We start from the raw sequence: 12,740 nt of genomic DNA on the forward strand, positions 1-12,740 counted from the left end.
ATTAATTTTTTCACTTAAATCACTTAAACGACTTCTCACATTCATAGTGAGTACTGGCATCGAGTGACCTTGCTGTGTTGTACAGTGCCATCTTTTCTATTTGGATCAAGTATCAGGTAGCTGCTGCACGAGAGTGACAGCTGTGTTACCTGTGACTTGCCTTCAAAAATTTAGGTTTACATTACTGCAAGAAAATAGGGGCTGGAAGGAGCCAGTCTTCTCTGGTGGATATTTCCCATTCCTCACTGTTCCTAAAATTGTACAGATGTAAATACTTCTGCAGAGGTTCCCTTTCCCTTTTCCCTTTTCTCTTTTCCCTTCTCCTTCCTCTTCTCCTTTATTTATTTATTTATTTATTTATTTATTTATTTATTTATGTGTTTATTTATTATTATTATTATTTTTAAAGATGCTCAACTTCTTTGGATAGTCTTAAGTTTTACATTTGGAGAAGGATGGAGAAGTCTTGCTTCATGGCTTTGAAGAAGATACTTTATATATTTTATATTTATATATGTGTCTTGTAGAAGATACTCTGATGTGAGGAGGCTCCTTATCTTCATGCAATGGCTGTTGACCAAATTGTCTTAGTTTTCCAGTTTGTCACTATTAGTACACGTACCATTTGGTATGGAAGATTTTTGTTAAGCACATTATAAAAAACAGTTATTTGAACATCCTATAGTTGTGTGCACACTTTCTAAAATATAGAGTAAAACGAATAATATAGAAAATTGAAGGCACTCAGAGGTTATAAAAGCTGTTTCAGAAGCAGTATAAACACATTTAGATTTTTTTTATGGGCAGCAATTCTTTGACACTTGAGACTTGTCCTAAGGTAACAGCAGGAAACTCCAGTAAGCTTTCATTAGTTTGAGATAAATGTAACAAAAAACTGTAAATGAAAGGAAATGTCTCCTCCCAAAGCCCATGCATATATTATCCTCTGGAAGCTTTGTGGGTATAAAGCCATTGTCAATTATCTTTTAAAATTCTCTAAAATGCAGACAAATTTCTGCTCTATCATCGCAAAAATAAAATGTGATAATGTATCCATCCACTTTTCTGCCTTTTAGACGCTTTTGTCTATACAGACTGTGCACAAGCCTTTTTGTGCAGTTACCTTTCATGTGGAAAATGGAACATGAAGGCTTTTCCCATGGTGAGCAAGGTAAAAGTACGAAGATTTTGCAGATGACTTTTTGGTTCCTGTGTGTTTTTAAGATGCTTAGCTGGGTATCAGAAATATGAAACCTTCTGCTGGGTGGGTCTCTTATTCTGAGTGAATATCCCACTGTATTTGTAAAGAGAAGGGAATGCTTCTCTAGTTATGTGCTATTCATACCTGGTGGAGGAACATGAGAAGCTTTTTCTTCTTATTTTATATATTCTATTTCCTATTTGCCATTCTCTTCCAACTTGTAACTTCCAATATAAAGTAGAAGCATGCCCATGCAATTCTGATAATATAATAGTCTAAAAACTTGATTTATGAGGTTAATGTGATCTGAAGATTGTGGTGATCACAACTGCTTTCTGTGGGTTCCTAACCTCAAAAAGTGACCAGTTAGGGCAAAATCCCACCTCAATTATTTTCTAGATTCGTTAGGTGTCACGTCATGTCTGCTCTTACTGAGAATCAGGTAGACTGAGGAGTTGTCTTGCACCCTGTCTTGGCAACTCTTAGCAGGCTCAGCAGTGTGAGGCTGGTGCTGCAGTATCACTGAAATTTGCACCTGATGCAGTGCAAGTCCTTGAGGGGTCCCAGTTCCTTACAAAAGCAGCTGGGTGCCAGACTGTCACAAGTAGAAAACCACATCGATGGCAGCATAATCGCAAGTGCCAAAGAACGTCTAAAGTTTGGGGGTAATTCGGATAACTTTTGGATTGCTGGAGGTAACCTCAGCCAAGGATAAATTAATAAATACTGAGATGATTTCTGCCTGGAGGAGCTGGTGATGGATTCAGCTGACAGTTGGATGATGAGCCCGAATATGTCATCCCCCTGGCTCTGCAACAGGGGCGAAGGATGGGCTGCAGCTTCTGGGTTACATCTCCTGCTGCCATCACCACTGCTTGGCCAGGTTATGAGATCGTGCTGCTGTTTGCCTGGTTCAGCTTCTTGCCATACCCCAAGGTATGCTGGTGGCTTTGGGGACATCTCAGGGGAGGGTCTTCCCAACCTCTAGTTCAATAATGAGCAGCCTTGTATGGAAGAGCGGAGAGATGTTCCCTCTCTCTCTCCCCCTGTTTATAATGAGGCTGGGTTCAAAAGTGAAATAAATAATCTGTGTTTAATTGTTGTTTTGCTGAGAGATCCAGACCCTAAAAAGGAGCCATCAAAAATCTGTGCAGATTCAGCTCTCATCTTTCACTCCTAAGAACAAAGTGTCTGGCGTGGGACAGAGAGTAATGGCATCTGTCCTCTTCCAAAATTAATTATATGAATACGTTTTGTCTCCAGTAGACAAAGGCTCTAAGTGTACTGCGTGGAGGTCTGACATTTCCCCTTTTCCAGGGATTTTGTAGAAGAGATTTTTGCATGAAGAAATCAGGCTTGGAGAGCAGAGCAGCAGATAGGGACACAGCAGTGTCACACTTGTCCCCTTCCTTGTCTTCACCCCTGCCCAGCAGGGAGGATGGAGAGCAGTGATGGGGATGCTGGCACATGGTAATGCCAAAAAACAGCAACCACCGAAAACAGAGAAAGGGAATTTTTTGGTATTTAAAATGAAAACACCCCTCCCATACTTCTATGTTTGTTTCATTCTAATTCATAAAATATAATGTTAAATTGCTTCTTTGATTTTAAAATGCAATATTCGAAAAAATAAGTCCTCTGTCTTGGTACTTAACAAAAGTACAAGCTGTTCATTACTATTAAAAAAAAAAAAAACGAGTTAGCTCTTCTTTGAAGGAGCTATTAAAATTATTTCAAGGACCTTTCTTTTTTTGAGTGGGAACTTTGAAAATACAAGTGCAGACAAAGAGTGCAAAGGGAAAACATAAGCCACTTAAAGAATCCTGCTAACATCTCCCATGTAGATTTCACTTTAGAGGAAGTGCCCCAAAAACATAAAAACAAACTAAAGTTAGTCATAATCAGCTGATTTAATGCCCCCAGGAACTTGAACTAAAGTTCTGTACAGCGATAAATTATGATTATTGCAATACCTGCATTTTTTAAACTCAATAACCTGCAATCAGTTATCCAATAACACTGCAGGCAGGCTGAATAATTCAGTCCCATCTTTCTTTTAATGTTGGAAGGCTTTTGAAATGGTCTGATTCTTATCTTTTGCTATAGTCATTACGGTGTCATTTAAAACCCACACAGCCTTTATGACAGCTTTATGCCTCCCGAAGGATTAAACTGTGAAAAGATAAATGCATTCCTTAAGTTTTTCGCAATGAATTCCATATCAAAAGAAAGCAGCAGATTGGCATCTTTTAGACCTAAACCCTTCATTAGCTCATATTTGGGTGAGGCTCGGTTTGGGTCAGAGAAGACTCGGTATTATTCACATCACAGGGATCCGTCTGCCTTGCTGTGCGCCCTGACCCTACTTCTTCTTGGCTTTTTACTTTTGTACATAGCTCATGCTGACAGGTGTCAGACAGAAAATTAAAATGGAATCGTGGAAACATGCTGTTCTCTGCGCACCCCCCAGTGTTCTGTGTGGATTTCCAATTTTAGAGCTCTCTATTTTTGTCTCTCCATATGCTCCCTCATCAGCTGGAGCTGAGCAATCTCTTGGTTATGGGTAACACAGAAAGCATCTGTGAGAGTCAGAAGTCCAATCAACACTTATCACCCATCGGGGAACAGAGATTTCTCTTGGTAATAAATGTTGGGTCCAGTAGTAGGCATCTCCATACTGAGCCTTCATTTGTGGTCCTACAGATAACCAGCAGAATTTCTGCATTAATAGGAAGCCTTAATTATTGGTATTATAAAGGGGCTCGAAGACAGCTTGTTCTCTTTGCTGTTTGCTCTTGTGAAGAGGTGATCCTGAGCATCTCTACCATTTTACCCAGAATTGAACTCAATTGCAGCACGTTATGGGAATGATTCCACAGGTTTCCCTTTGTCTTATGGGGTGAGAATAATAATCTGCAATTTGGATTGCCCGAAAAATGCCATTTGTTGCTTTGGTTTTGTTCTTCCATGGAAAATGTTGAAAGCTTTTGTATTTCTTGTAAATTTTCCCAAGAGCAGGGTAAGGTTTAGTGGTAGCAAAGTCAAACAAAAGATTACAGTAAAAGTCTCACCACTCTTTGCCAGGCTGTGTTTAAGCAAAACAAGACCCCTCATCTTTCCTGCTACTTCCCCTGCAGGGCTGCGGTCTGCATGCCTCACTGTAGGAGATGAAAGTCAGATTGTTATTATTTTCTTTTAACTAAAATGAGAAATTTTACTGATAGAGAAATCAAAACCTTCTTTGTTTCTTGCTTTGGGGAAAAAACACAAAACCAAAACAAACCAGGCAGATCCAAACTCAAGAAGTTTCACTTCTACCTGGAGTCAATGCATTTGGTGGGGCTGTAGATGGGCTACAAGTAAACCTAGCATGGTTTCAAGAGCTTGAATGGAGTATGGGCGGGTGTACTGAGAAAATATTTCTTTACTGTGTGGGTGACAGAGCAACAGGTTGTCCAGAAAGGCTGTGGTGTTTCCTTTGTAGATATTCAAAAACAGATTGTGATCCTGTGCAATGTGTGTTAGGTCACCCTCTTTGGAAGAGTTTTTGGACCAGATGGTCTCCAGAGGGCCCTTCCAACCTCAGCCGTTCTGTAATTCTGTGATTCTGCAATGGGCACACCAGGCATTTCCAGAAGAACACAGAAATGCAATGCTTGGGGCTGCCGGAGTTTGATACACCATTAGGATGTATGTCTAAAAGGCATATTTGAGTAAAAGGGAAGTGGGGTTGGGGAGATAAAAAGTGGTATGTTCTTTCATTGAATCATAGTTTCTTCTGAGGAAAATGCACAATGTAGAAATGCCTGAATTCCTTCCCAGTTCAGGGAGTTGTATGGGAATGGCCAGGCCAGGACATACATGATCATTCAAAATATGCATGTTTTCCTGCAAGATGCCCAGAAGAAACTTTAATTTTCAAGATGCTGGGTGCTCTGTTTGTCCTCGTAGGCCAAGAGAAAGGGATGAGTGTCTGGGTGAGTTGGGCTACTGAGACAATTCCTTACCTTCCTGCACAATAAAAATACAGAGCTCTATTTTTGTAAGCTAAGCAGTTATTCACTCCTGATCATGCCTGAATTATAAATGAATAGGATAATGAGGGCTATTAAAATAATTTTTCATCAAGGTTAATAAATGAATAAGACAATTTAATGTTCACACATACATCTCTGGGATTAATTCTGTGGGGTGCTAAGCAAGCTGTCTTCTTCCCAGGGATGGCTGAGGGGATGCTCGGTGTCCATAGGTGCCCTTGAAAAAGCCAGCATTAGCCTCAGTTTGATTCTTCATGGAAGCATCATGTTCCTGAAATATTTAAGTCGTTTAAATAAGTGCAGGAACACATTCCTACTCCGTGTCCTACTTAATGTAGCATTAGAGGATTGGTCACCTCATGCTGCATGAATAATGGAAATACAGATCCAGCAATGTTTACAGAAATAAAGGCGCAGCATTAAGTTCTGCCATTTCCCCCCTGTTATTTGTGAGTGCTCCCACAGCCACCGGGTGTTCTTGGTGATTCTTTTGAGCCCTGCATGACCCGCATGTTGAAAATCTATTTTCCAAAATGGAAATATGTATTTACCTAGTGTTTGGAGACTTGTTTTATTTTTCTGCTTAGAAATATTTTAAGCGATGCAGCTAAGGGTCAGGAATAATTTTGTGTACTTTGGCAGTTAGCTGTGCTTCAGGAACAATTAAAGAAGTGGTCTAGAAACTTAACATGGGCTGGAAGTCCTTTGTCCAAACTGTTTGGCAAACTTATTCAGGTCCATGGGGTGCAAGCTGTGAGTTACCAACAGCCTGTGTCAGTAAGGCTCTCCAGTTCCCGGCACTGCTCCTTTTGGAGCAAGTGAAGTCCACCACAGGTAAGGTGGCACCATCTGTTGTGTAGGACTTCAGTGAAATTTTGACTATACTTAAAAAAAAAAATAAAATCCTGACAATTCTTTGCAAATCATTTCCATGGGGGTTTTCTTTTTTAGTTCTTGATCAGCTTTAAAGAATTGCACTGTTGGCTAAGAAGCAGAAAACTGTAGCCCATTTTGATAATAATTGCTATGTTTTGGGGGAAAAAAAAAAAAAGAAGTACAAACAAAAATGTTGGGAACCACAGGACTTTTAGGAGACAGAGTGTACGTTTCTGAATGATGGGCCATTCAGCAATGTGGGACTCCTTGCCAGCAACTCTGCAAATAATGGTGGGGTCTGCCCTGTTCTGCTCCCCCGCAGCACCTTCCTGACCAATTCCCGTGACTTTGCTTTGGGGACAGCAGTTCTGCCGTGGTCTGAAACACTTGGTCAGGCATGTTAGGCATGAGGCAGCCAGGAAACAAAAAATGTGCCTGATTTCTCACCTCCAAAGCTGAGGAGTCTTCAGCTCCCTGGACAAACTCACCAGCCATCAGCTGTTACGCCTGGCTGGATGTCTTGGCTGGGGTGTTGGAATTAAGTGATCTTGAAGGTCCCTTCCAACCCAAATCAATCTGTTTTTCTACATCTTGAACTTTCACTAACATGTTGAGGGTTGTTTTCCCATCAAGGAAATGATTTCTAGATTATATTTGCATGGAGGTCCCTAAAAGAAGCCTAAATCCTCCTTTAGGATCAGATCTAGCTTGGATCATGATTTGCAACAAGTACTTAAGTAGTTCAGGTTGGTGGCTCCCCTGCCTGGCCTGAGAGCTGGCTGAACTTGGTGCTCTTCTTGGGTGGATTTGCTTGATAATGGAGGAGTTTGTTGCTTAAGTTTGTTGCTTTTCTTCTTATTAAGAAGATATCCACAGGTGCTGTACTTTGCTAACAGGCTGACAGCTGCCACCTGCCTGGAAATGAAAAGCTGAATCGTTCAGGAAACCGCTGTGTTGAAGTCCACTCCAAAACCTCATTAATTACAAACCAAACCTGGAAGTAGCTCTAGCCTCTGAGTTGATTTTTTTTTCCTTTCCCCCCACCCCCACATATAAAAGCCACATTCAGTGCCTAATTGCTCCAAACCCAAACAGCCACTTGTGACAAGAAACTTCGCTTTGATTGCGTGCCACCCTCAGTGCATCCCGTGGCGGTTCTCGCTGTGGTGGAAAACGAGATGAAAATCAAGAAATGGGAGTTGAGAAGAGGAACTGTTATCGCAGCTGGGTGGTGGAAGATTTCTTAGCTCCCAAACAAGTCTCTGCTTTTAACGTTGTGCAGTGTTTGCTTACAACAGAACCTGCTTTCATGTATGCATCCGGCACCACCGGGGTGTGGAATGGCAGCAGATGTAAAGGCAGCGAAGCAGCTCTTTGATTTAACTCCAGCTGTGCAAGTGGGGACTTAAGTGAAGTGCTGCTGCTCAGCTCCTGGCTGAGAGGAAGGCTGCTGTAGGAAATAACTACCCATTTCCAAATCGCGTGTTGGCTGAAAGACGGAGCAAAGCAGTGAGCTGCACTGGATCACAGGGCTAACAAGTGCTGATTTCTGCACAGTTAAGCATGCAATGAGCTAAAATGAAGCAGTGTCACAGAGGGAAGTTTGGTATCTCTTCGTGGCTTCATACATGACAATACCTTAAACTCTTCAGACAATTACAGAAATAAGATTAGATAAGCTGCTGGTGAATCTTTTCCAACCCCTCTTCTGTCAGCTGTAATTTATTTTTTTTTCAGATTAAGATTGTAGAAGCAAAGTGTGTGAGCACCTTGGGGAAGTAGAACTATGCTTTATTATTATAAAGCAAACGTGTCTCACATGAGGGAAGAACAGAGTGATGCACGGCCAGGGTTGGTGAAGGCACTGGGTGGCAGAAGCCACCACGGTCCTGCAGCTCCTGAGTACAAGCTGGGGTGTGGGAGGGTGCAGCAGCTGGTGAGTGAGAAGGCATTGCTGTTGGTCTGGATAATTGATTAAAAAAAAAAAAAGGTAATTTCTGTATTTGCCATTTGCATAATCCACTCTTTGCCCCCTGCTTCAGTATTAAGTTACTCCTGATAGGGCTGGCCCTGATGGTGTGAACTGCCTGAAAATGCACTGAGTTTGGTTGTTGTCATTGCTGTGAGTGAACAGCAGGTTGCCCAGGGAGATTGTGGGTGCCCCATCCCTGGAGGCATTCAAGGCCAAGCTGGATGCGGCTCTGGGCAGCCTGCTCCAGGGGTTGGCAACCCTGCCCAGAGCAGGGGGGTTGAAACTAGATGATCTTTCAGGTCCTTTTTCATCCACGCCATTCTATGATTCTGTGATTGTGTCCTGACAGCAGAATTTGATCCTCTCTGCTCCTGTCCGTGTGTGACCAGGCAATGTCTGCTGCTCTGGCCTTGCTGGGCCAGCAAACAGCCTCGATGACAGCAAGTGGCCTCCTTCAGCATGTTTCCTCTGATAATTAATCATGCTTATGAAACACAATTGCTCTTTGGACTGTGTCTGCCATGTTTTGCTTCTGTTTACCTACTTTTTTGTTTTATATTTTTAATTTTGTGCAGGACATTCCTGGCTTAATTTGACAGGCACAATAACCTGGGTAGGTAAGACTTGCTCTCCTTTGGTGATTTAGCATCATTACAGTCAGCAACAAATTACCTTTTCTCCTCCGATCAGTGCCTGCCTGCAGCTCTTGCCTGGTTTTCTAAGAGCACAATGATTCTTATCTGCCTCAAATTTTAAAATCAGTAGCAGAAAAAAGCTACTACAATGCAGGGATCAGATCCCCTCATCTCACACTGGGGGCCCCTAAGCTGTCCCATGTGGAGGGGCTCCCCTTGCCCAAGAGGCCACAGGCTCCCAGGGGACCTGGAGACCCCTGAGGTGGCTCAGCTGTCCCTGTGTCCCCACCACCACACCAGGAAGCTGTTGAGGACGTTGTTGAGGAGGCCCTTTTCTTGCTGGTGGGTACCTCCAGCCAGTTTTCTTTGAATCCAAGGGCCCTTCTTGCTGAATTCACCCTCCTTTTCATGCTTATTGTCTTTTCTGTCTTAAATCTTGAGACCCTGCAGGTAGCAAAAAGAGGAGTGTTATCACCTGATGGTGTATGTGAAGAAGTTTTTTTTCCTTTAAAAACCTCCAGCTTGCTGCTCTGTTATTACAGGCTAGCACACAGAGCGCCTGTACTGCAACCTGCCGACAAAATGGCTCCTGGTTAGCGATTTGCGAGGGTTTGTTGCTGAAGTAATACACAACCCCAGCATATGGTAATTAGAGATAAGCAAACAGTTGAAATAAAATCTCTTAAATTATACCACACGGTGCATAAGGAAATGTGAGGCACATAAACAAACAGGTTTCCTTCCCTAGCTGCAGACAGCATTAGCAGGTGATTCACTAGCGGCATGTCTCTCCCTTGTCTACTTCATTAGACCGTCATTAATTTACACCTGTGTTTTGTGAATTACAGCAAAGCACAGGCTCACAAAACACCCCATGTTCTGCAGTGCTTACAAGGAGCAGATGTAGCCAAACAAAGTGAACTCCCTCGGAAAATTAGGAAAGTGTTGGCTCCTTCCCCCCAAAGCAATTTGTTAAACCAGATATTTCTGAAGTCTGATTTTTAAATATATTGGTGAGCTTAAAAGCAATTTTGAGATTCCTTGTCCTACCCGAAATGTAATTTCTTTTAATCTATGAGTGGCTTATCAATTCAGGAGCTATAAAAACTCTTGTCTTGTCCAGAAAACATGAGGAAAGGGTTTCTCCTATGGACACCGCAGTAACTGCTTGGTGGGGAAAAAAACAAGCAACAACAAGGTGCAATGCATCAGGCTGTAACCAGGGGATGGCTTTGGACAAGAACTCTGTTTTCCCCTCATTGCTGTGTCTGGATTTACATTGCTTCGTGGCATTTGTGGACATTTTTGGAATCAGTGAAAATCTGTATACTGTCAGTGTTGAAAGCAGTACCACCGCTTGCCAGGATATGTGGTGAACCTGGCTGGAGAGACTACTGGAGGTGCTGCAAATGGAAACCAGTGGGAAATCACATCACTTCTATTAGGGGTAGTTCGTCTCTTCTCTTGGAGAAACCCTGCAGAGATTTCTCCACTGGGAAAGTCATGTCTATTGGGCATTGTGTCATGCATTGACTTTTGGTTAAAATATATGGAAATGTTTCTTGGAGCCTAACCTGGCAAAGATCAGATCTGGACTTAATTCAGGATCACCCTCCTGGCTCGATGTTGCTGAACTAGTATTCTGATGGCTTCACAATGTGTTTGAGCGCAACAGCGTGTCCCAGGGCTGTCCCTGAAGGCAGCGGCTCCCCAGTGATCTGTGGCAAAGGGAAGGTATCTGCAGGGCTTGGGGGTCAGCTGGGCTTTTGGCACCTGGAGCTGTGCTACAGCAGGACTGCAGGAAAGGTAACCTCTAAAGGTATAGGCTGATCTTCGTGTTTGGTTACCTTCAGTGCCTGTCTTATTTGTAGTTTGCATTTCTCTGTGCTCCATCCCCCATTGCTAGAATTCAGGATGTCTTTTAAAGCAAGACTAATTGCTTTTCTACTGCATTTTATTTTTACTTTTTAAATTTGGGGTGCTTGTAGGCCATAACCAAATCAATACATATGCAGCCTATTAATCTGCTTAATTTTTTTTTTTTTTTTCTGGAAGAAAAAATTGTTGGGCCTTGAACTACTCTTTTATTGAAGCTAAAACCACTCCCACAGGCAGTATGTCTTTCTTAGAATGCTAAGGCGTGAGCCCTAACAAGGCAAAAGCAGAGAATTTTGATTAAGTCAGCATCTTGAAGATGCATCTTAAACAATACAAATGCTCCCGGGCTGAAGTAGGAAACACGGCAGTGTTTCATCATGTGAACATTCAGTCTGACATCCTCGGTTCACTGGCCGTCTGTCATTAACAATGCTACCTGCGTGGAACCCAATAACTTCTGATTAAAGCAGACCTGCTATTTCTGAAAAACACTCTGTCACCCAGAGCGTGAAGGCTGGAGAGTTTACCGCTCTGCTTTACAAGCTGCTTCAGTGGTTAGAAACTCTGCCATCAAAAGTGTGACTGTCCCTTCTTACCTCACCTGTTCTATGATTTTCCAACCCCGAATTTCCCAGCCAGGAGACAAATTGCTGCTTTGCCTGCTAGAGGTCTACAGCCTGTGCTACAGGTGGATGAAAGAGGGCAGAAATGTTGAATGCTTTGTCGTTGGAAGGGAGAGAGGGAGAAGATTTTTGATGAAATATATATATATATTTATGTTTAATTATGTTTATATTTATGTATATTTATGTTTAAATTTATGCATATATTTTTATATATGTTTATTTATGTTTATATTTATATATTTATGTGCCACTCATCCAGGAACAGGCACAAAGGAAGGCAGCTCTCAGCTCACAGCAGACATCCAGAAAATGGGCATCCAGTCTAAGCTGGTTGTCTGCATCCCTCTCCAGCTTGTAGCGGGGGTCATCCCTTTCTAAAGAGTGATTCATGAAGTAGGTATCACATACAGATGACATAAAGCATATCCCATCAGAGGTCCTTGTGCTCCCCTGAGTGTAGAGACTGTGTAGGTGACACATTTGGTTCAGACACTCAGATTCCACACACGAAGCTGAACAGAATGGTTTTTCTCCCCTCCAGGAGCTGTAGCCTGGTCTCGCTGCTCAGACAGGCCATTCTCCCAGAGTGAATTCAGCCCACGCTGCCTGGGAGGCCAGCCCTAGTCCATGTGGTTACTTATCCTCATCTGCATCTGTAGCTCTGAAGGATGGAGGATGATGGAGGGCAAGCAGCAGCTTTTCCTCCGCAGACTAATAGCTGTAGCAGCAGAGATCTGTCATGTCTTCACGACTGCCTTGGTTTACAGTGCACTCCCCATCTGCTGCATGTAAAAAAGGCAGTGTCAGCCGTAAAATATTGGAAGTCTGACTCCAGCACAAAGATCCCTGACAATTTAATAAGAATCCCTCATGGTGCTTCACAAGCTCTTTCAGGGTTCTGACACGATGCCTCAGGCAGGATGGATTACACAGGCTCCCCGGCACTCTCCAAGAGGGAATTGCGCTGGCCAGTAGGTGTGAGTCAGCGAAGCAGCTCACTTCATCAGCACCGACTGACGCCTCACATCCTGTAAACTGAGGGCAACCTCATACTCCCTGGCCCTTTTTTTTTTGCTGTGAGACAAGATAGAGGACGTCACCGTTGCCTCCTCGAGTGGCTCACACGTAAGCCTTAATGGGACACTGGGTTTAGTAAATGCGTGGCTTCATTGCTTCTATAGGAAAGCTTTGTATCCTTCACATAAACACACGGAGTCAATGGGGATGGACATAACCCTTTATATACTTATTTTCCTGAAATCTGTGAGGATATCCCAAATAAATCTTAGCAGAAGGTTTCATTTTTCTTTTGCCTGGTCGATACTCAGCTTGCAGGGAGCTGATACATCTGTTTATTTTCTTCATCATCTTGCAGGATGTACATAGTGCACAGAACCATGAAAAAGAAGCGGCTGGAAAAGAGATGCTGTTATTTGCTCTTATCTCAGCCCATGATTTTTGAAAAGAGCTGACATAAGATTTAATAAATATTCAGTTAAAAGGGGAAAAAAATGC

Source organism: Netta rufina (assembly GCF_964035555.1).
Source record: "Netta rufina genome assembly, chromosome: 5".
In the NCBI taxonomy this organism is placed as follows: domain Eukaryota; kingdom Metazoa; phylum Chordata; class Aves; order Anseriformes; family Anatidae; genus Netta; species Netta rufina.